Source organism: Mauremys reevesii, linkage group 3 (assembly GCF_016161935.1).
Source record: "Mauremys reevesii isolate NIE-2019 linkage group 3, ASM1616193v1, whole genome shotgun sequence".
Lineage (NCBI taxonomy): Eukaryota > Metazoa > Chordata > Testudines > Geoemydidae > Mauremys > Mauremys reevesii.
This window is the reverse complement of record NC_052625.1, coordinates 7,095,151-7,116,202: the sequence shown is the minus strand read 5'-3', so window position 1 is coordinate 7,116,202 and position 21,052 is coordinate 7,095,151. Positions and strand designations below refer to the sequence as shown.

Sequence of the window (21,052 nt, the reverse complement as noted above, 5' to 3'; positions counted from 1 at the left end):
ACTGCTGCCCATGCCATGCAGCGCCACCCAGAGTGGATACAGAAGTGGTATGAAACACTGTGAACTGTGGCCCCACTTCTCTGGCTTCACCCCCAGCACCTCCCACATGCAGCTGCTCCTGGAGGTTACCTATAGTGGGCCAGGGCAGTGCCTGAGTTGGGGGAAATACCTGTTCACAGCCCCTGTTGGCCATTGGAGCAGGGGTTGCAATCCCTTCCTATGTTTCTAGTGCTGGTCTATATTAGAAAGCTTGCCCCAGCATAATTACATCGCTTTGTAGTTATTCAGCTTGTTTTACTGTTTTATCTACTCCAGTGTGTTTAAATTGAAGTAGCTGAATAACTATTTGAAATCATAAAATGGCGTATTTTTCTTTTCAAGAAATAATGGACTTAATAAAACTTGTACTGTCGAGGAGAGGGCTGGGTCATACAAGGCACACATTTCTGGGGGGAAATCTAAGACTGGGGATGTGTTGGGGTCACCCTGCAGAATAACCCAGGCTGGTGAGAGCCAGAGCGTAAGCCACGTTCAGCTGGCAGGCTGCAGTTACACACAGACACTCAGGGTGCGGCTTGCATGCTGGAAGGGTGTTTGTGAGCAGCGCAGGTGGGAGCTACTTCAGCAAGGCATTGTAAAGCCCCCAAGGTTGCAGGGCAGGGGTGACACAGCCCCCCACTGGTCTGGATTGTAGCCTGGGTCTGATTTCTTTGAAATTGTAAAATTCCTAGATTTGGAGAGGACAAACAATATGGTGACCCCAACGTTGCGACCCAGGGTACACAGCATGTCGTAACGCATTCAGCAAAGCATAGTTCTCAACGCAGGGAAGTACCCAGCCTAAAGGGAATATACTGGGGTGTAAATTATCAGAGTTCCATGGACTGCAATGGAGCTGTGGCACTTAACACAACTGAGGGTCTTCCCCAGTATGGGGGTGGGCCGTTAATGACTGTTTGAAGCCGTGATACTCAGACCTCAGGGGTTCAAGAGCCAAGTTAGTGATCAACGGGACCCAAAGGAGCCAGTCGTGTGAATTCACTGTTTTGTTTTAAAAATACTCACAGCAAAATGACTGTCCAAGTGTTATTATTTGATCGACTACAGGTGGTTAATAACGTGGTAAAAGCATCCTGATTGGTTAATAACTGAGACTGGTGAGTCGTTAAATCACACGGCGTTTTAATATCGCGTGCTGCAGAGCCGCAGGAGACCCATTGAAGAACCACTTGCGGCTCGCGAGCCTCCGGCGGAGTATCACTGGTTTAAAGGCGAGGAGGACGCCATGTACCCAGGGGCAATGGGGTGGATTTCTCAGCTTCCTGCTCTGCCAGTACTGGGCTGCTTCCAAGTTGTCGGGAGGTAAATTCCTAGGGCAATTCCTGCTCCTCAGGCAGTACCCGCCCCATCCCTGCGTCCACGCTGCGTGTCTGTTATACCCCTTGGCATGTCTAGCTATTCTGTAAGCCGGGGTGGCCAGCCTGAGCCTGAGCAGGAGCCAGAATTTACCAAGGTACGTTGCCAAAGAGCCACAGTAATACATCATCAGCCCCGCTCCGTCAGCTCTCCCCCCGCCCCCGGTGTCTCCCACCCACCGGCAGCCCCGCCAATCAGCGCCTCCCTCTCCCTCACCTCCCAATCAGCTGTTTCGTGGGGTGCACGAGGCCCCAGGGGGGAGAGGGAGGAGCGAGGGCACGGCAGGCTCAGGGAAGGGGGCAGGAAGGGGTGGAGTGGGGGCAGGGCCTGTGGCAGAGCCAGGGGCTGAGCAGTGAGCACCCCCGGCCCATTGGAAAGTTGGCGCCTGCAGCTCCAGCCCCAGAGTCGGCGCCTGTACAAGGAGCCGCATATTAACCTCTGATGAGCCGCATGTGGCTCCGGAGCCACAGGTTGGCCGCCCTGCTGTGAGCTCTTCGGGGCTGGGACTGTCCTTTACGCTGTACAGAGCCGTGGGCCCTGATCCCAGTCGGCGTCCCTCCCTGGGCAATTATATAATTATCAGTAATGAATCCTGGGAATAAAGGGCCTGATTCTCATTTACACACAGGGCCCTGTACATCACTCTAGCAGTGCCACGGGGCCTGACTTACCGGGGCTCCCACTCTGGGCACGTCTACACTGCAGGCAGGAGGGGTGACTGCACCACGTCTTGGCATCCCCGAGCTGGCTTTGATCAAGCTGGAAACAGCAGGGTGGCTGCGGGTGCGTGGGCGGTGGCGTGGGCTAACCCACCTGAGCGGGCACGTTGCCTGGGACCCCGGGCACATACTCGGGAGACGAGCCCATGCCACCACCCACGCTGCTGCTGCGGCCGCCCTGCTGCTGTTTTAGTGAGGTAGCCGGATTGCTGTGTAGGCATATCCTATATGGCTCTGTAACACTGCCACTGGGCTCATGGATTTCTGTCCCCATGGCGGGATGGGTAACATTTTCTAAAGCATGGGAGCATATAGGAGCCAACCAGTGCTTACTTTGTACTGAAAGAGGTGCTGGGGCTCAAACAATTTTTCTACCTTCAGAGCGAGCCCAGAGGTGTCAGCAGAGCTCAGCCCTGCCCTGAATGAAGCCCTGGAGCCGCTATCTCACCGAAAGCCACTTTTGAGAACGGGACGTCAGCTCTGGACTCACTTGGGAGCATTTGAAAACTTTCCCCCTGACTCAGGTACTTTCTCCCCCCGCAAGTCACACTTTAAAAAGCCGTCTCTGTCCTTCTTGCCCCTCGTGCTGGTTTCGTCCTGACGCACAGGCCAGCCGCTGCACTGCAGCCCTTAGTCCATTCCAGTGGATTAGCAAAGGCACCGGAAAGTTCCTTTGCCCCGCTCGCTTCCTTGGGAACTGATTCAAAGCTCTCCCACTGCCTGGGTCAGTGGCTCCACCACAGGACGAAATGCTTCTGACACAGTCAGTGACTCAGTGACCAGTGGCGCCAGACTCAGACCTGAGGTGAGTGTGTGCAAATCCACTGAAGACAAAGCAAGTTCACCCCCCTCTGCCCTCCCCCCCCACGCCCCCACTCTGGGTCAGCGTTTGACCCCATCTCCAACCATCACATTTCTTACTCAAACCATCTCCCCAAGTCTCTAGGGGGGAAAATTCCATCCCTGCACCCCGCAATCATGCTGTGGTCTGTGTCTAGATTTCTCCTTTTGGAGCCACAGTGTTAATAAGTGGAGGGGCAGGAATGTTCAGACCATTATGGAGTCATTCAATAGCTAACTAGCCAATGGTCCATTCTGGACTCTGTTAAAAAAAAAAAAAAGAATAGCCAGGGGGAAAAAATATCTGCGCATAATAGACAACACAACTGACACCCTACATGTCTCTCTAATTCTCTGCAGCTTTGGCCCTGGGTACCATACTTCTGTGAAATTAGAGGTCTTATTCGCTGGGAATCTTTTCACTGACTTCTATGGACCCTGGATCAATGCCACCGTTTGAGTAGTAATGTGCAGCTTAAATCTGAACCCTGCATGTCAGCTTTTCTGCGCATAGCCAGCCAGGGTTTCAACTCTACCTCAATGAAATGTCCAACTACAACAGAACCTGTCACGTCATTGCTTCACAGCATGGGCCAGTACCCTCTGCGTGAGCCCACTCCAGATGCCCTATTTTCTTCCTGACGCAGAGGGATTCCATACTGTTAATCTAGGCACCCAACTCCCAGGAATTTCAGTATCCATTCAACTTCTTTAAAAACCCCAGTCTTGAAATGTGTCAAGTCTGTGTTCTCTTGCCTAGAAACTGAAAACTGAAATCAACCAAATCTTCTGCTGAACCAGCAGACTCCAAACAGCTTGCTCAGCCTAGACTGTGTGTGCGAATAACATTTGGAACGGATGGTGAAATCCCCCAAATGCTCATCTGCTATAGGCCAAATGCCTGTGAAATTAATGCTCTTGTAAAGCTAAAAGGTTGTAAAGCTGTCTGAGGTGACTCTAAAACCAAAGGGACTCAGAGACTGCAGTGATCAGTACAATATAAAAACAGATAACCAGATGCCTGATAACGCCACTAAAAATAACCTAAAATAATGCCTAGCTCCCATATAGTGCTGTTCATTAGTAGATCCCAAAGCACTTTATAAAGGTCAGTATCATTATTCCCACTTTACCGATGGAGAAACTGAGGCACAGAGAAGTGCAGTGACTTGTCCCATGTCAGAGGCAGAGCTGGGAACAGAAGAGAAAGTTTCTAGCCCTCACGACTGCAAGAAAACCTTCCCAATGTGAACCGATTGTCACCAACTCACTGCTGTCTTCCTGAGTCTGCAGACAACCTGAAACAAAGACTATGTGAGCTGTGAACTCCCTCACCTCTTCTCATCTCACTGGGGTGTTAACTATGAAACCTGATGATGGCACTTTGAAATGTCAGCATTCATTATTTTAATGGATGGGATGGAACGGCAGGACGGGAGTGAAGCCCTTTGGTAGGTGAGGATTGAGGAAATGCAGAGGCAAGAGCAGAGGAGACAAACACAGATGGAGGAGAGGGAGAGAAACAGAGAGGGGAGGATGGGAAAGGAAGAGACACTAAAGGCAGGATGATGCCAAATGGGACAGTGATAGTCCTGACCGTATATTGATCATAGATAAACATTTAGGCTGGGATTCAAAGGGACCTAGGCATTTAGGGGCCAGCAGTCAGTTAGTGAGAGCTCAGCATCTAACTCCCTTTGGGTGCATGAAAAATCCCAGCCTTTGCTATTCCAGAAAAGCTGAATTCCCCCTCTGGTACCTGTGCAGTCTCATGGGAATTCCACTGAGGATTGAGCAGGGGATCCTAAACTACACCTCGGTCCATGGATCCTCATTGAAAATGGAATTCAGCCTTCTCCACAGAATGGCTGGACACTGCTGACATGAACAGGCAGGAAGGGCGGGCTAGTGCCTGTGGTGTGTTGAGAGTTGTGTTAAAATTGTACACTGTCACTTTAAATGTCCAGGGTTTTCCTGGTCCTGCTTGCAGGCTAGGGGGCTCTGTAGGGAAGCGTGAGATCTGGGCATAGCAGCAGTCAGTCTCCAGACAGCAAGCTAGGGTAAGGTGGATTTATCTGTGCCTCTCTGGTTTTAGGGAGCAGCCTGCTTTGTCTCTCTGCTTTGGGGGTCCTGAGTATTATCGTTCTGGATTCTAAGAAATAAAGTCGTGTTACACTGCAGCCTTCCAGCAAGAATATTTATGGGCCTTCTCTGTGTGCATGCTGTGAAACATACCAGGGCCACGCTGCACCACGACAGCAGCTGCTCTCCCTTCTCAGAGATATACGCTGGTATCGAGGGTTAGTGGACACTGAGCCCCTTGCTGGGTTGGGGAGTCCCGTGAGAGCGATCACATGGGCCCCAGGGGGCTGGGAAGGGGATAGTTTAGGACTCAGGAGTGGGGTTAGCACCGACTGCCTGTGCAGGTAATCGTGTGACACTGGTTCCTAATGAGCCAAGCACACTAGCTAACGCGCGCAGTTACCTTAACAGCGCCAGCAAGAGAAGGGGCCAGCCCCTGCTCTCGGGGAGAGAGTCGCAGAGACGTCACGGCCGACTCGGTAGGAAATAAGAGGCGCTGCTGTTGTGGCTCGTTGTATCCTCTCCCTGTACAGCAGCCTTATCGGTGTTGTTTTTAGTGACAGCTTTATCCCTACCTTGACTCTACAGCCTGTACTGAGGGGTCCCCCCACAAGCCCTGAACGGGTTAATGTGGACCAGGAGGGGATCCATTAAGATAAAATGCTGCTCTTGGGGGGGAACCAGGGCTTGATACAGCCCAATGGCAGCTGAAGCCCAGCTGGGGGCAGGGGGACTGGCATAGGACTATAAACCAGGAAGTGAGGGCAGGGAAGGGGTCTGCTGTCGCTCTTTAGAGGGAAAGGGAGTTGGGTAGGCACAAGGAGGCAGCCCAGGGGGAGAGTAAGCCCAGGGATCCTGTCCTCGCCTAGGGAGCCCAGCAAGAAGCCAAGAAAGGTGAAGTAGCCACAGGGACCAGAGGACACTCCGAGGGGAAACCCAAGGCTAGGCAGAGGCAGAGAGGCAGTGTAGGCAGGAGCCTAGGGAAACGGCACCAGGGTCTGAAACTGAGCAGAGCTGGGTTGCTAGCCATAGGGGTCCCAGGCAGGACCCTGGTATTGCAGGTGGGCCCGGGTTCCCCTACCAGCCCCCGGGAAAGTGGCCCAGGACCTGGAGACTTGGACAACTGAGACAGCATCCAGCTTGTCCGATGGGACCGTGTTACCAGGGCGTGGGGGGGGACTACAGAGTGACCTGGCCAGAGGGCCGAGTCGTGCGGAGAGCACACCCGGAGTCATGAAAAGGGAACACCCGACTCACAGTGTGTGTGGGGGGGGCACAGCATGAGCAATTGCTGAAAGGGGTGCCAGATGGGGCGTGAGGCCATTCCCAGACCCAGCCACGAGGCGGCGCACCTGCGGCGAATGGACCCCGTGGCGTAGCCTTTTGGCCGTCCAGGAGCGGAGAACTAAAGGGCTTGCAGCCTATCTGCCAGGCAGCCGTTCGGGAAGTGGACACCTTGGGAGTCAACTAGCTGCCCCAGAGCCACGTCTTCACGGCTGTTTGCTCATACGCTGCCCCTGGCTGTTAGAGTGACAGTGTTCTGCTGCCATGTGCGTGCACCGCTGCCCTGATCGGCTCCGAGCGTTAGGAGCTGTACACCATTCGGCCCCAGCGGCCCTGACTGAGACCAGGGCCCCGCTGTGCTAGGCCCAGTCCATACCCATGACGAGAGATGCTCCCTGCCCCGCCGAACTTACAACAGGCAAAGCGGGGGAGTGGGAACAGAGGCACGAAAAAAAGGGAAGCGATTTGCCCAAGTTCTCACAGCAAGTCTGTGGCAGGGCTGGGCCTCCAGCCAACATCGCCCCACTCACAGCTGTGTGCCCTTTCCGCTAGACAATGCTGCCACCTGCTGTGCAAGCTGCTACAAGTCAAGGAACTTCAAATAGCGGTGAAGCCTTTCTTGCTGCAGCCGCAGGGCCTCAGTTACATCCACCCTTTTAATTGCAAAGGACATGCAGCTGTTCGGACTAGTTCTGAACTGGATGTGACCACCTGTGAAACCTAGACATACAAGGGAAACCTCTGCCTGGCTGCTGGGACTCCACCCAGCAGTTCAAAAATTCCAACAAGTTCTAGTAGCCACTCGTCTCTCTCTTTGCCCACTGTGACCAGCCAGTTTACAATGGCTCCAGTAGCTCCATGGAGTCAGGACCATGCACAGAAGGGGACCCGGCCTGCTCCCCTTGCACTGCACCCCGAGACCCCGAGACTCCCACTGCCCACCACTTGCGCCTCTCGGCCTGCCTGCAGGCTGGCTGAGGGCTCCTCTCCGCCCCCCAGCCCCACCTGCCGGCTCCTCTCTGTCCCCATGCCGGACCCAAGTGCACCTCCGGCTCCGGGCGGTCTCTGCTTCCCACCACCTGAGGGACTCCTGCCTGTCTCCCCAGAGCTGAGCCGCCTGGGACTGGTGCAGAAGCTTGGCAGCATTGCCCCTTGACACAAGGGGGCGCACTGAGGCGCACGTCATTACACCTGCCTGTGCAGGGGCTTAGGGAGGCGCAAGGTGGCCCTAACTCTGCTGAGCTTGCTACCCGAACTGTGCGTAGTGGCGTGGGAGGAAAAGCAACCCCCCCCCCCAAGGCCACCTGCAACACATGGGGGCAAAGGTAGGTAATGTTGATAAATTGTAGGGTCAATTGCTTGGCCTTGCTTTGGTATGAAATATATTCAAGAGTCCAAATAACCAACATCAGTCCGGTTTATTGCTAAAAGTCAGTAACAGTACAATACATGAAGACAGGGCCAATACCATAACAGTTACCGGGAAGCCGGCTTGTGCAGCGTTGTTAAATACACCTTACGCAGATGTGCTCCCAACGTTAGCCCCCTCCCAGCCATCTTCTTATGCCCAACCTGTTTACAAGTAATAGATACTGGTTGCATCATCTGAAACTAGATTTGACCAATCAGCTTATTACCTTGTTTTTCTGGTGCCAGGGTGTACGTCCCCCTTATCTCTTTGCTCTGAACACACGCATTCCATGGACCAAGAGGGCGTGAAGGCACCTCCTAGGGTAGAACACTCGTATGTCTTCCCTTTTTCCTTTGAGACGTTCCCGTGCTGGTCTGTGAGAGTAACTCCCTACCTGTTGCTATGGTAAAATGCCCATATGTTCTGCTCCTGACAGTTTTCCTATCTGCTTAAGCCAAAACTTACTTCAGCTAATGCCAGGTGTTATGGGATACTTATAAAAAGGCCTGGGCCAATTTAGGCCATATATTGGTATTGGGTGGTGTGAATGATACATATATATGAGCCCCGAATATACTGGTCATCAGCAAGGAGGGGGCTGGCCCCGCAGCATGCCAGCAGCTGCTCTGGCACACCAGGGATGTCATCTGTGCCAGGTATAAGATTGGCACAGAGTACTCCCCCCACCTCCCTACCCTTGGCGCATGGTGACTCTGACTGGCTCCTAGTCTGTGTGCTGTCCTCTGGGCAAACCTGCAATTTACCCCATTGTGTTTTGGTAAGAGGCCTCACAGATGAATATTTTGCTGGATGACAAGCTGATGGAGAAACCAAAAAGCAGGGAAATGCTTCATCATTTCCTTGTATTTTTATTAAAGAAACCAAACCTAAAGGGCCCGATTCTTGTTTACACCAAGACCCTTTCACGCTGCTCTGGCAATGTAAAGGTGCCTTAGATTGGACACAAATGTAATTTATGCAAATTTCAAGCCCTTCTGTGCTGCCAGAGTGGTGCCCAGGGGCCTGCGTGTAAATGAGAATCAGGCTCAATATATGCCACAAGGTGAAATATAGCACTGATGTGAAAAATTGCCCTTGTATAGCTCTTGGCATGGGGGAGATGGAGGTATGCTACCCAGCAGCGAGGGCAAGGAGCTCTGGGCAGACGGGAGAGCGAGCCTGTTAGCTGGTTTGTTTTGGAGTTTGCTGGCTGTATGCTGCATGGAAGGAATGCAAGCAGTGACTTTTGCCAAGTCTGGGTGATCCTGCTTAGACTGGAAGTTCTGAAATAAGCCCCAAACTCCAGAGATGCAACCAGCGCCTCATGCAGACTGCCTGTCCCTGGATGCTCTCTGGCCCTGTGGGGTGTTGTAAGGATAAACGCTGAGATCTAGTGATGAAAAGCGCTATAGAAGAGTTAGGTATGATGATGATGATTGTGCTAAGCTCCCATCTCTAGCCTGGACTAATGCTGGTTGATGCTCAGCTGCTGGCTAGTAGAGTCACTGCTGTGTGTGACTTGACAAAGGAGGAGGCCCTGGAACTGGCACATGTAATATGGTTCAATGACCCAGTTGGACTGTAGTTCCCACCCATGGTATGTCGTTCAGCAGGAGGCACTGGCAGGGGTGGATTTGAGAGGTGATAGAGTTGTGCTCTTTGCCTCCAGTGCAGGAGGTCTCCTAGTCCAAAGCTAGGTTGGACTCGGTACATCCATCATGTGTGTGAGTCCTGAGACAGGGCTGGGGTGAAGGCTGCACACCTCTCTACTTCCTAAACGCTTTAGTTGAGCTAACGCTAGGTAGCTCCTGGTGCTGGATCGGCTCAGCATTTCATGGCTGCGTGACAATCACTCTGGCGGTGGCTTGGGGCAGTTTAGAATGGATTTGTCTCCTCCACTAGCAATAGAGTGACCACCCCCAAGCCACCTCTACTGGTTTTGCTCTCACAGATCCCTGTAGTTGATCATGATGTTACATGATAATCTGCAACAGGTGAACCAAGAAGGGAGATGGCCAGTGGCAGAAAAGTCTCCGGTTGAGTCAGACCAGCTGCAGCACAGAACCTATTCAGAGTCTTCTGTGGGGCGATGCACAATGTGAAGAACTAGCTCCTTTCCCCCACCCTACAGTCCCTGAGCAGCTGTGCAGCAGAATCCCTCCAGATGGCGAACAGCTCGGCTAGTCTGCATTGCCCCCTCTTCCCGCCAGTTACAGCTGAGTGCTTCTCACTGGGTAGAATGTCCCCGTGACTTTGCTGATAAAGTCGGGTAACTTTGCTGAACTGCCTGGCACCGTGGAGGCAGAATAGTATTGAGGGGGCCAATGCCGCTCACAGAGGCCACAACTAATACTTTGGGTCAGATTCTCTGCCCTGTTCTGCTGACACAGTGCAAAGGGAGGAGATGCCACCTTCAAGTCCCCTGCTTGGGATTCCCCCAACATGGAGAAGTCCCCAGTCAATGCAGACCCAGTGTAGCTGGCTCCTATGTCTCCCGATAGTCCCTTGTGCAGGAGGAAGTAGGGATGCCAGTGGGCGCCACGATCGGCCAAACCTGCAGACGCGTCAGGTAAACAAACCAGCCTGGCCCACCAGGGGCTTTCTCTGAACAAGCAGCGGCCCTAGTTTGAGAACCACTGGTCTAGATCCTACTGTGAACTCAGGATTGCACTGGAAACTTTAGTGTCCTTAGATGTAATTTTTTTACTAATTGTTTTCATTTTCACCAATATTTCTATTGTATCGTGACTAGTGAATGATATGAGAGCTCTCTAATGGCCAAAGCAACACCTCTAAATGCACAAGGTCTGATTTTCAGAGATCAGCCCAGCCTCTGTTGGCTCTGAAAATCAGGCCCTTGATTACTGGCCTTAACTAGAGGCTAGACCCAAAAAAAAACCCTTTTTCACAAAGGTAGTTAGGCTTAAAAACCAGGCAAGCCACACTTTCCAGAGCTCAAATGCTAGCACATGAACGGCAAAAGCAATGGGGATATTTTAAAGGAAGCTGTTCTGGGGATTAAATGGAAGTGGGATATTGAGACAACAGTGCACCCAGAGCCTGTAGAATTTGGAACTGAAGGGGAAGATCCCCCCACCCCCACTGGCGTAGATTCTCTTAACAATGGATGCCAGCAGAGGATCTGCCCCAGAGAGCACATCCTCATTTCTTCTCTGTCCTGGCTGTGGATTTTTGGCACTAGCCTTTCCTTTCTGGATGGCAGATCAGTCCAGCCTAAGTGCCCGTTAGGATCAGACCAGAAGGGAGCTTGAGGAACCAGGGAAAGCAGAAACATTACAAGGTGTATCCTGACGAGTCCACAAGCAAAGTCCTTTCCCCCAAGCTACCAGGAGAGGCCCCCTGTGGGGGCACGAGGGGGCCCTGCAGCAGCCACTCTCCTCCAGCCATATGGCTCAGGGGAAAGACCCTGTCTGTGACTGGGGCAGCAGGGAGTGCAGAACACCGATGCTGCCGCTGCCGTCAGAGTGTTCACACTTGGCACTTATTGGCTGTTGACTCAATCCCTCTGCCCTTGTCTCACCGTCTCTTCACCTCAGCCTCACTGCATCTCCCTTCATGCCCTGCCCTTCCTGCCCTCCAGCTAGTGTCCCCAGTCCCTGGCTAAGTAACTCTGACCCCCCTCCCCCAACAGAAAAATGGTGATACTAGCATGCCATCTGCAGCGATCGCATTGGTCATGCTAGCTGTTAGAGCTCTTTATCCAACCCTGCGTCTGTCTTGTCTGTCTCGACTGTAGCTCTTTGGGGCAGGGACTGGCACCCACTGTGCATCTGAACAGTGCCTGACACAACAGGGCCCTGTTCTGGATTGATCCCTAGACATGCCCATAACAACATGAGTGATCATTAAAAATAATACCAGCGCTTTTATACCAAGCCTGGCCTCTTGTGGCTCCTCATGATGGAAGCTGGAGATACAAAATACCATGGACCAAGGGTAGGACTTTCAAAGAAGTCAGAGAGAGTTAGATGCCCAAATCCCTTTACACTCCTGTGAAAGTCGCAGCCCACAGTCACTCCCAGGGTAAGCAGCTGCAATTCCCATATGACGTTGCTGTTGCCCCAGTGTTTTACCTCCAGTAAACAGAATAAAACATGAAACTTCTCCTTGGGTATTTTGCTTTCCCTTCATCTCATGAGTCTGGAGAAATCCCTGGCTGCTGCACAATGACCCAGAACAGTATTTCACAGAGGGTCAAAGGACAGCTTCAAAAGTGAACCTAGCTATAGAATAAATTAAATGAATTCTGCTGTGGGCAATCATTTCCCTATGGACCACCTCCTCCCCATCATCTCCAAGAACCTTAGGCCAGTCTCCCCTTTGAGTCAGCTCCTTCGCAACACTCAGGCAGTGCAAAGGAGCTGGAATCGCTTTGGAACTGGCCAGCAGCGAATTCCCCACCCTCCCCGCCGTGTGGTAAGCTCTCACTTGGTGTAAAGCAATGTAGCTAGCTCCTTTGTACAGCACCCCTCCTCACCCCTGCCTGGTGAGCATGTCAGAGAGGAAGGGCTGGAAAATGGGGCAGAGGGCACCAAATCTCTGCTGACATATGGCCCTTTAGACACCATACCTAGCTGGTGTAAGTCGGAATAGCCCCTAGGCTGCTCTAACTCATACTAGACCGAGTGCAAATCACTCCATGGAGACAAGGAGTTGTAACCAGCTCTGTACTGATACCTACTTCCTTGTACTGAGTGGATCTTGGTACAGGAGAGAATCAGCCCTCAGGAACTGTGAACACAACTGATTTCAGAATTGCAAAAGCATGAAATACCCCCATGTTACGTCACAAGATGGTGCTCTGGTCTCAGGAGTCATTAGCTAGAAGTTTGCTGTTCCTACTGCACACACCGAATATTTCAGTTTGAAGGAGTGGCAGAGAATGTAAGAGAAGGCAAGGGTGCAATGGCCTTTGCAAAGTTATTAGCTATTCTGCCCCTAGATTTGTTTTTACTGACACAATCTTTTTAAGCTAGTTTCAGTCTCATCAATAGTCAAAACAACTATCCCCTCTGCCTTGGTCCATAACCCTGGCTTAGCATCTAAGAGGTACAGAACATTTCCAGTCCTGTGGGTTTTGAAAGAGCTGGGTGGGCTGAGGATATAGAAAAGGGAAATAAATCAACCACCTGCTTAGAGATGAGAAGCCCACAGGGACTGGTGGGGAATGGCAAGGTGGGAAGGGGGTATCCTTTGGGGTTAGGAGCTTTGTAGGGGGCAGGGGTGGTGGAGTGACCTAGATGTGTATTTTTTGAAGTTGAGGATCTAGGCTGGAATTTTCAAAAGAGCCTGAGGAAGGCACCCAAATCCCATTGGAACTCAGTGGGAGTCAGGTATCTAGTTTTCAACAAGGCAAAAGGTTACATCTGGAGCTTTCTTCTTCTTTTCACTAGCCTCAACTAGCAACGGTCCTCAAGAATAATCCACCTCCACATTTGGAGCAAAAAGAGCATGAGCCATTCTGCTCTATGTTCTAGACATTCTCGTACCTGTGTTGTGTTCAAAGTGATCCTCGAGCCGTGACGAAGCAATAGAACATTCTTAATGTTTCTAACCTGCTGAGAGGAAAGAGGGCCCAGTGGGTAGGATGCTACCATGTGAAGTGAGAGACTTGCATCTAATGCCCTTCTCTGCCATAGACTCCCTGGGAGACCTTGGGCTAGTCAGGTCGTCCCTTGGCCCTCAGTTTCCCATCTGTATAATAGGGATAACAGCACTGCCTGACCTCCCGGGGATGTGGTGAGGATGCAGACATTAAAGACTGTGAAGCACTCCGATACTACGGTAATGGGTAGTTAAATGCAAGTCCGGAGCTTCAGCACATGAAGCACTACTTTCGCTTTTCATGGAGTAAAGAGAATGTCGGATGCAACTCACTCCTGTGCAAAGGAGCCCACGCAGCGCCGCGCAGCACGGACATAAGTCATACTTATCCCTATTTTGAGGTTTGAGGTGGGACTTAAATTGTGCAGAGGCCTGGAGCTGGCTCTCTGCATTTCACTCTGACTTCTTATGCAAAACCGCCAGAACATATCACCTAGGTGATGTATCCAAAATGTAATGAACCATACAGAAGAGAAGCAAGAGATGCAAGACAGTGATCAGACATACAGGATGCTATCCAGTGTGAGCCTTCCTCTAATTCCATTTCCTTTTTTATCCTTCTAGCCACTAAAAATGTTTCTGTGTATTCAAGGCCCACTACAAGCCAAACTCTGGGCCAAAGTCTGACCTCAGTTGCACCAGTGTAAATCCAAAGACTGACTCCACTGAAGTCCATGGAGTTACTTTGGATTTACACCAGTGTAACTGAAATCAGATTCTGGCCCAGTAGGTCTTAGCAGCGGTTGTGCAACCTATACTTAAAGTGACAAAACTTCAACCTGCAGCCAGTATCGAAGCCAAGAACAGTTTCAAAGTATACTCGGTTCTGGCACTGATCTCTGGCAATTCAGGACAGGCTTTTCCTTACTGTAAAGAATGGTGTATTTCTAAACAATAATACATAGCTCTTTTTACCAGTAGATCGCAGAGTGCTTTTTAAAAGGTCAGTTTCATTAGCTCCATTTTACAGATGGGGAAAACTGAGGCACAGATTAAGGGCATTCTTAAGGTCACCCAGCAGGTCAGTGGCAGAGCAGGGAATAGAAACCAGGTCTCCTGAGTTCCAGCCCAGTGCTCTATCCACTAGGCAAAAAGGAAATGAGATAACTTAGCTCCAATATCAGCAGTTTTTGAAACTGAACTTTCAGTTACTTTCCATTTAGATGTTGGTCTCTTTGTAAGTTTTGATTTGGGAGATGCTATGACCTCTATCAGTGGAGGTTTTATCACTCTCCTTTAGCCTCATACTAGCCACTGGCTCTTCGGTCTTTGTAAGCTTTTACAGCCATTTGCGTACATGTCAAAAATAATCTTCACTGAGACTTTTTACATGCCAAGCAAATGGATGAACCAATATCCCTGGAGTCGGAACAAAACGAACTCCTGTATTCAAGCACACAACATTGTTATAATATTATAATAGGTGCCAGTCAGAGATCAGGGCCCCATTGTGCTAGGTACCATATATACATGTAATGAAAAGACAGCCCCTGCCCCAAAGAACTTAGTGAAAGGTTCTGATCCTGCAATTCACTGTATGTGTGGATATGTGCTGACCTCATGTAGAGGCCTTTGAAGTGAATGGGATTCTGTGTGGTCACCGCACTGCAATGAATTTTAGTACACCTCTACCCCGATATAACGCGACCAGATATAACACGAATTCGGATATAACGCAGTAAAGCAGTGCTCGGCGGGGCGGGGGCTGTGCGCGCCAGCGGGTCAAAGCAAGTTCGATATAACGTGGTTTCACCTATAATGCGGTAAGATTTTTTGGCTCCCGAGGACAGCGTTATATCGGGGTAGAGGTGTATCAGGATGTAAAAATATGACAACAGGAGGATTTAGCAAAGGGGAGCACAAGGCATCAGTGATTAGCCTAATAAGCAGCAGTCACAAGAGCACATTAGCAATTTGCATAGGAGCACAGTCCATGTTTGGAATGCACCTGCGAATCTGAAAGTATTTTAAAAAACAAACAGACAGGATTTCCATGGCACAAAAGCAAGGCAATGTATTGGCATGTAGGAGTTTGGGTAAGGCGTGGAACATGCAGCCCAGAACACTGTGAAATACTTTATAGTGAGAGTCTATAAAAGGAAGGTTTAAAGGGAGGAAATGAGTCAGTGCCTTGGAGGATGGAAGGGAGAGAGTTATACTAGCTAAGGTATATACAGTAAGCAAGCCTCCCCACCTGAACTGCAAGAAGACAGGGAAAGGGGTGGAACCCTCCAGAGACACTGAAGTCAATGGGAGTCCTTCTGAAAAGAGGAGACTAAGGGGGATATGATAGAGGTATATAAAATCATGAGTGGTGTGAAGAAAGCGAATAAGGAAAAGTTATTTGCTTGTTCCCATAATATAAGAACTAGGGGCCACCAAATGAAATTAATGGGCAGCAGGTTTAAAACAAATAAAAGGAAGTTCTTCACACAGCGCACAGTCAACCTGTGGAACTCCTTGCCTGAGGAGGTTGTGAAGGCTAGGACTATAACAGGGTTTAAAAGAGAACTAGATGAATTCATGGAGGTTAATTCCATTAGGAATGGTGTCCCTAGTGTCTGTTTGTCAGAGGGTGGAGATGGATGCCAGGAGAGAGGTCACTTGACCATTACCTATTAGGTTCACTCCCTCTGGGGCACCTGGCATTGGCAACTGTCGGTAGACAGGATACTGGGCTAGATGGACCTTTGGTCTGACCCAGTATGGCTGTTCTTATGTTCACTGGGCTTTGGAGCAGGCTATGCCTGATCAGAAAGTCCCAACAGCTGGAATTAAAGCCAAAGTATCATAGAATGGAGTCAAAGTAGTGAGTCCATTGATGTTATAAGCTGCATTTTGACACAAAAGCCTTTTAACTTCCTGAAGAAAGCACCTTTCTGTCTGAAACGTCTAGAGCTCTTTCTCAGATCAGAATGTAAGAATGGCCACATTGGGTCAAACCAATGGTCCATCTAGTGCAGTATCCTGTCTACTGACAGTGGTCACTGCGATATGCTTCAGAATGAACAGATCAGGGCAATTACTGAATGATCCATCCCCTGTCATCCAGTCCCAGCTTCTGGCAGTCAGAGGCATAGGGACACCCAGAGCATGGGGTTGCCTCCCTGACCATCTTGGCAAATAGCCATTGATGGACGTATCTTCCATGATGGTGAGGACAAAATTTGGGGGAGGTGAAGTTTCAGGTTAATTAGACGTGCTGTTTCTGAGTTATGAGACTTTGAAAATTTGTGGGTTTTTACTTTTTGAGACACGTATCTCAAAATGGTTTATTGTAAACACTTCAGATTCATTTTCTATCTATATGTATCCTCCATCAGTACTAATGCATTGGACTCTTTAATAATGCTGGGTGGAATGCTGGAGATAATTAGGAGAGAAATATAGAAAATCTGGTCCAATATGCCATTTTAGGGATGCTAAAGCGAGCCATTATTTATTCTTTGTTCTTTTGTTTCACAATCCTAGACCAACCAGCACCCTTGTATTGCACATAAATCCCAAAAGGAAATCCTGACCCACTGAAGTCAGAGTTTTTTCTTAATTTCTTAAAATAAGCCATGGCAGGATGTGCATTAGTGTAGCAGTAAACTATGAGCAGATGCATACAATAGCAATAAGCTATGATAGGGAGTGACATCCTCACCTGCACTCTGACCCCTTTACACCACCTAAAAGGGCTGGGATGGTGTAAAGGTGCACCCAAAGCCTCATTTCTAGCTGGGGGAGGATTCTCCCACTACAAGCGCTGTGGAAGACAGCCATTCGACTGCCTTTTGAAGACCCTTTTGCAAGCCCTTTTGTAGGGGAAATGGGGATGGGGGTGTGCTTTGGAAGTGGAGTAATTATTCCAGATACTTTTATTCTGGAACTGAGTGTCCACACAGGGGAATTATACCCAATAAGCTCTTTGAGGAGGGAACCGTCTTTTTGTTCTGATTATACAGCACGTAGCACAACTGGGTAATGGTCCATGACTAGGGCTTGTAGGCACTATTGTAATACAAACAATAATAAATTCACTATTATACAATAGTTATTCTGCTATAGCTATGCTGGTCAAATTCCCTGTGCAGACTAGTCTTCAGTTACACCAGGGGCCCTGGAGCAGCCCAAGGGAAGACCGTCTTCCCTCACAACCTCCCCCTGCCCCATGCACCACAAGGATTAGGAATTCTGTGCTGCTCCTTTTAGAGGCGCAACGTGGGATTTCCCCTAGTGTGTGCATCAGTACAGCAGTAACCCAGGACAGAGTATGCACTGCTGGACTATTGGTATATTGCAACATGGGTATAGCACAGTGTTTCTCAAACTGGGGTCACTCTAGGGCAGTGGTCTCCACAGTGGGGTGCACAAGAGGATCCTTCCGGGTGCACCGCCGGAGCAGCGCCGCTTCGGCAGTTCGGGCGGCTTTTTTTATTTTATTTTTTTGCCTTGACAGTTAGGTCGGAAGTCTGAGTGTTTTTGGGGGGGGGGGGGTCGCTTCAGCAGTTCGGGCTTTTTTTTTTTTTGCTTGGGGCGGCAAAAATGGTAGAGCCGGCCCTGCTCAAAATTTTTTTACTGATAGGGGTGCGCAATCAAAAAAGTTGATCTAGGGCAGTGGGCCCCAAGCTTTTTCGTCTGGCGGGCGCTGGACGACAAGCCACCGAGGACCGCGGCCAGCGGACGAGCATCCGCCGAAATGCCGCCAACAAGCAGCGTCATCCAGAGGCGTCACTGCCGAAAATCTGCTTCTCGGCGCATTTCGGCAGATGCTCATCCGCCAGACAGTACGCAGGCACACATAGATGCCTGCGGGCACCGCATTGGGGACCACTGCTCTAGGGGGTTCAAGGGCCCCTCTGATCAACTCCTCCCCCTCCCTCCCTCAACTCTTCCCCCTTCCACCTCCTGCACACCGGGGAACAGCTGTTCCGCAGTGTGCAGGACGCACTGGGAGGAAGGGGGAGACATGGGGATGGGGCATGCTCGGGAGACGGGGTGGAAAGAGGAGGGGCAGGGGTGGAATGGGGACAGAAAGAGGTGGCGTAGGTGTAGGGCCTTGGGGGAAGGGGTGGAGTGGGGGTGGGGCCTGGAGCTGAGCAGAGGACCTGGGGGGGGTCTGTGAAAAATTTTAAATCAAAATAGGGGTCCTTGGGTTGCTAAAGTTTGATAACTGGTGGTATATCTCATACCTTTAGCCACCTGAAAAGCATATCCATCGCCTATTAGGATGCACATACTAGAGTGGTGTATTGCTACTTTGCATTTCATTTTTAACAAAACCTTGACAAAACAGTTTATGGGCTTCTCCTAGCATGTCCTTCCAGTGTGAAAAACAGTTCCTATGAAAAGATAAGAGACAGTAATAAGGAAGGGTTACGCATACCTTCTCTCTACTGTTTTAACTAGATAGGTTGTTTTTTTCAAACCCTCCCCCCTTTTCTTTTTTTCAGGTTCCCTGGGTTACATGGGCCCCTTCTTCCCAAATGCAATACTCCCAGAAGCTCCGTTGCCCCTTCTGCAGCACTTTGTTGCCCAGAAGCCAGCTTCAACTCATTTTCTTTTATAAGAGGTAAGTACAGATTATGGAACCAGCCCGTCTGGCTTTTACAGTAGAGAGTGAGATCAAAGGTCTGAAAGAGCCACAAACTGATATCTGGTATTTGATGGGGAGGGGAAGACAGTTTGAAACAATCACTTTTTCTCCTTCCCCACCCCAGCTACCTCACTTCAGCCCCAGCCCCAAATGGTGTCTTAATATCTCTGTGCGCCCCTTCCCCGTTAACATAATGGGCATAGTGATTTTCTCAGTCCGATCCAGCATCCATCGAAGTCATTAACTCCTACTGACTTCAATGGGCATAATTTTCAAAAGCACTAAAATGATCTTAGGCCTGGTTTACATTTCATTTTGCTGGCATAACTACATCAGTTAGGAGTTTGAATGAAAAAAAAATCACACCCCAACCAATATGCTAGCTAAGGCCCTAACATAGTTGCAGTTATTCTGGCAAAAAAAGCCCCTTTGCTAGTATAATTTATTTCATTTGGGGAACTGGTATAAACTAGTAAAAGCTACATTCACTCAGGGAGGGTTTGCCAATATAGCTGTACTGTGTAACTGTACTGGCAAATCCTCTCTAGTGTAGGCAAGGCCTTACACTGGTATACTGCATCTACCCTGGAGCTTTTACCAGCATATCTATGTTGGTAAATGAATCAGACCCTCTAAATGACATGTAGCTATGACAGTAATACATTAAGTGTAGACCAAGCCTTAGCAGTAGGACTTTTCTTACACTACCTGTGGCAAAGAACTGTGACTTCGCATGATAGATTATTTTAGACCCTGATCCTGCAAACATTTAAGCAGATGCTTAACATTATGCTTGTGAGTAATTACGGGATTCTGCAGGCACAGGGGTCCACCCATGTGTATGATCGCACAGGACTGGGACTCTAAGGGAACAATTTTCCTTTTGGTGGTGCTCCTGGATTGAGAGGAGCCTCTGGAACTGGGCCAGAAATATAAGCCGTAGTCTTTTGATCCATTATCAGTATAATACTACAGTATTTTTACAATTTTTTAAATTATTTTTAAACTAAGCTTGTGCTCGGGTTACAGAAAACCTTCTTTCTTCCTTGCACAGAAACTCCAGGGAAATCAGTTTCCGTGAGATTGACGTTTCAGACACAACCTTACCAGGAGCACACTACAGTAAAAAGGGAAACACAGTTTCTTTAAGCCTTTTCTCAGAAACACCTTTCTGCCATCTCTCACTTCTCCTGTCTCAAAAACAAACCCTGTGTTGTTTTGGAAACATGAAACAAAAATGACTCAGACGGAGCCTGACTCATACACAGTGGAGCTACTGCTTCTTCGGCAGCTGCCAAGTCACCTCTGGGAAGAAATACACAGGGTTTCCCTATAGCACACAGCGAATCTGGTGGATTGAACCAATAGGGGGGTGGTTTGCTATAATCGCACCAAAGTAGGTAAAAATGAGGGCTCCTTCCCTCATCTTTTCGCTGATCCTCCTCCTCCTCCTCCGCTTCCCCCACCTCTCTCCTCCCCCTCCCTGCTCGCCTCACTCCATGCCTGCTCCCACCCCTGCCTGCTTCCTCTGCCTCCCCTCTCCTCCTCCCCCTCCCACCCCTGCCTGCTTCCCCTCTCACCCCCCTCCCCTGCCTGCTCTCACCCTGCCTCCCCTCCCCTGCTTCCACCCTGCTCTCACCCTGCCTCCCCTCCCCTGCTCTCACCCTGCCTCCCCCCTGCTCTCACCCTGCCTCCCTCCCCTGCCTGCTTCCACCCTGCCTCCTCCCCTCGCACCCCTGCTTCCCCACTCTCACCCTGCCTCCCCTCCCCTGCCTGCTTCCCCCCTGCATCCCCCCACCTAGGGTGACTAGACAGCAAGTGTGAAAAGTCAAGATGGGGGTGGGGGGTAATAGGAGCCTATATAAGAAAAAGACCCAAATATCGGGACTGTCCCTATAAAATCGGGACATCTGGGCACCCTCCCCCCGCATCCTGCCTCCTCCCCCATCGCCTCTCCCTCCTCAGTCCCTGCCGCTTCTGCCTCACCTGCGGGCACGTAGCCGCCCCCCCCCGCGGCCCTGCCATTGGCAGGCGGGCACGTGAGCCCACCTGGCAGCGCCCTCTCTGATTGGCAGCCCGCCGGCCCCTCCTCCC

The 21,052-nt window shown here is 50.3% G+C and overlaps 1 long non-coding RNA gene across 1 annotated transcript; it reads right to left on the bottom strand.

The window, feature by feature from the left end:
* Positions 1 to 7,890: 7,890 nt before the first annotated feature.
* Positions 7,891 to 21,045, bottom strand: LOC120401852. Its single transcript, XR_005596784.1, has 4 exons — positions 20,945 to 21,045; positions 18,555 to 18,704; positions 13,263 to 13,328; positions 7,891 to 10,306 (listed from the first exon to the last, which is right to left on the bottom strand). It is a non-coding gene; the product is annotated as an uncharacterized LOC120401852 (long non-coding RNA).
* Between the last annotated feature and the right edge of the window lie 7 nt (positions 21,046 to 21,052).